The sequence below is a fragment of the Penaeus monodon genome, chromosome 36 (assembly GCF_015228065.2).
Source record: "Penaeus monodon isolate SGIC_2016 chromosome 36, NSTDA_Pmon_1, whole genome shotgun sequence".
NCBI classification, from domain to species: Eukaryota; Metazoa; Arthropoda; class Malacostraca; order Decapoda; family Penaeidae; genus Penaeus; species Penaeus monodon.
This window is the reverse complement of record NC_051421.1, coordinates 19,841,547-19,844,512: the sequence shown is the minus strand read 5'-3', so window position 1 is coordinate 19,844,512 and position 2,966 is coordinate 19,841,547. Positions and strand designations below refer to the sequence as shown.

The following is a 2,966-nucleotide window of genomic DNA, read 5'->3' as shown; positions in this document are numbered from 1 at the left end:
AATTGTGTTAATACCGAGATAATTGCCCAGTACGACATCGAGTGTGATTGCGGTCAATCATGTGGCGGAGGCCGACGTCTCTGTGGCAGAACCGCCTTGCCTGTAGACGGCCAGGTTAACGCAATATTTGAGTATGAGTGGGTGGCGATCGTGGCCATGAGTTTATTCTTCTTTAGAGGGGAAGCCAGAGAGGGGGAATTACTCTACATTAATGCCGAGGACCGCGAAGAGAAACACGGTCCCCTACCTTCCTCTAGACCTGCCATTAGAGACCATATAGATTCTCTGTTCGAACCACCCCCGTAACCCCTCTTTAAGGTGCGAACGCCGACCGTCCCCTTGACGAAGACAACAAAGACAAATAATATCCTCTTCCGCTTCCTCTCCCCTTGCTCCCTAAGCCCTTCTGCCCAGTACAGCCAGGGACAAAGAACTCCTTCCCGTAGCAGCCCCGGGGGCGGCCTGGACTCCGGTACGGTGCTCCCGGCCGTGGGTTTTTGCCGGAAGGTCAACCAGCGAGTGCGCGCAGGCCCGGAACTGTCGGCCTCCCCCACCCCCCAGCGACCTCGCAGAGGGTCGGGTCCGGTCCACGGCCACCTGTGCCCCCGGCAAGGAGAGACGGATGCCTGTGCACGTGATCTTGCCGAATGCATGGATTCATATGTCTATCAACTCTTTCTGTCTCCTTCCCACAGCCCCACTCTTTGTCTACCGGCCTTTCTATTTTTTTTACATACTACCTAGCTCTGTGTGTGTGTGTGTGTGTGTGTGTGTGTGCGCGCGCGCGCGCAAATACATATATTGCCGTGATGTTGCCGATTTTTTTGGTGGGATATCTTAGTTTGATGTTGGGTTTCACCATTATGAGAACAGCGACTTTAATAGACACTTCCTCTGTATGAGAGGGAATAGTCTCGATGCTGCCATCCTTCTCTTTATACTTACCTGTAAGTACCTTAAGTATCTGCCAGACAATTGTCACATTCGAATCGGACAGATTCATTGCATAGTTTGGATCAGTTGCGATTTCTCAACATCACTACTAAAGTTATTTCCAAAACTTATATCTTCGATACCTTCCTAAGATATTGACCATAATTTATAAATAATGCAAATTGATTTTCAAAAATGTTTGGAGTCGTTCCAAACCAAAGCCAGGCCAGGCCACACATCTTGCAAGATTCTCTACTTTGCTTCATGAATTCATTAGTCAAAGAGCAGTGAGTGGGAGGCGCGCCCTGGCCCTCGGGGGGAATCGCGGCAGGCGTGGGTGGAGACCAGCGAGTCCGCGTGTGATGGAGCGCGTCGGGGGGATGCGAGGGAAGTTTCCCGGCTGTGACTGGCCTCGCGTGTGAGTTTCGGCTTTTAAGATTTGTAGATTCCGGCTGAAGGAATTCGAGGAGGAGAGGTTGTCTTTTGGAAAAGTAAGGCGGTTTAAATGAGGTAGGTTCCGTGGTTATATCTGTTCCCATATTGGATGCATTTAAGCTTTATGGATTACCTGAAAGAATTATTTTATACGTTATAGATTTTCCTTGTATCCTTGTAAGATATCATTACAATAAAGAGTGTATATCGGTTCACAAATTATAACCCCCGTAACAATCTGTCGACGCTTCAACGCGACGCAGGTAGGTGAGGGCCGGGGTACAGGTGCACACTCTGGTCTAGCCTACGCGTGCCGGAAACAACGTCCAGGGCTGAAAGACGAGAAGGCCTCCAGTTGACACAGATCCGAGCATTCAGCTGGCCTGGCCTATGTAATTTGCCGGCCATGGAAATGTAAAGTCACACAAGGTCGCTCCCGGCCTGCTCCGCACTTGCTGCTAAAGTTAACAGACTCGGGCACTGGTGAAGTACACCTTGTTTATTCTCCCGCCCGTGTAGCCTATTGAACCAATCTACTCGTGTGTGTGTGTGTGTGTGCGCGCGCGTGCGTGTGCGTATGCGTGTGTGTATGCGTGTGTGTGCGCGCGTAAACAAGTATATTTTTATGTAATCAAGCGTAATTACTCTTACTGAAAAGTAAGCATCGGTGGTTCAGTGGTAGAATTCTCGCCTGCCACGCGGGAGGCCCGGGTTCGATTCCCGGCCGATGCATCTTTTGAAGGGAACTTATAAAATATTTATTCATGTATGTATGTATAGAATGTATCATATATATATATATATATATATATATATATATATATATATTATATTATATATATATATATATATATATATATAATACGTGTGGGTATATATATTATATATATATAATATAATACTAATATAAAATACACTTACACACACACAACACACACACACACACACACACACACACACCACACACACACACACACACACACACACACACACTACACACACACGCACACACATAATATTATTATTTACAATATATATATATATTATATATATATATATATTATATATTATATATATATATATATATATACATAATGTAATTAATCACTGAAATGTTGAAGTATCTGTGGTTCAGTGCATTTTTGACATGGTTGAAGGACAAATATGAAAATATTTACCCATGTGTACATGTGTATACGTCTCTCTCTGTATATGTGTGTATTTGTATTAGTATATGTATGTGTATGTGTATGTATAAAGGAGCTTGTCCTATAAATGTATTTTGGTGGAAATGTATGCCTGGAGCAAAGGACACGCAGAGAGAATGCTTGAATCCAGGTGCGCCCGTGCTTTTGTAGCTCTTTGCATTCCTGGCAGGTGTGACTCTGGTTGTCATTGTTATCCTGTGCCAAAATATAGGAATAAAACATTTTTATATAAAAATTACGTAGTTTTTTCTCATCATGTACATTTATCAAGTACGCAAAAATAACAAGCTGCTTAGTAGCTATGTTTATGTACACGATAAATGTTGGCAAAGTACTTCGGAAGGCTGTTTGTTATGGGAGAGCCTCTTCCTGTTCTTTACAGTAATTACT

General features: G+C 44.1%; 1 non-coding gene across 1 annotated transcript; it reads left to right on the top strand.

The window, feature by feature from the left end:
• The first annotated feature begins 2,029 nt into the window (after nucleotides 1–2,029).
• On the top strand, nucleotides 2,030–2,100 carry Trnag-gcc. The gene has a single exon. It is a non-coding gene; the product is annotated as a tRNA-Gly (tRNA).
• Nucleotides 2,101–2,966: the final 866 nt, after the last annotated feature.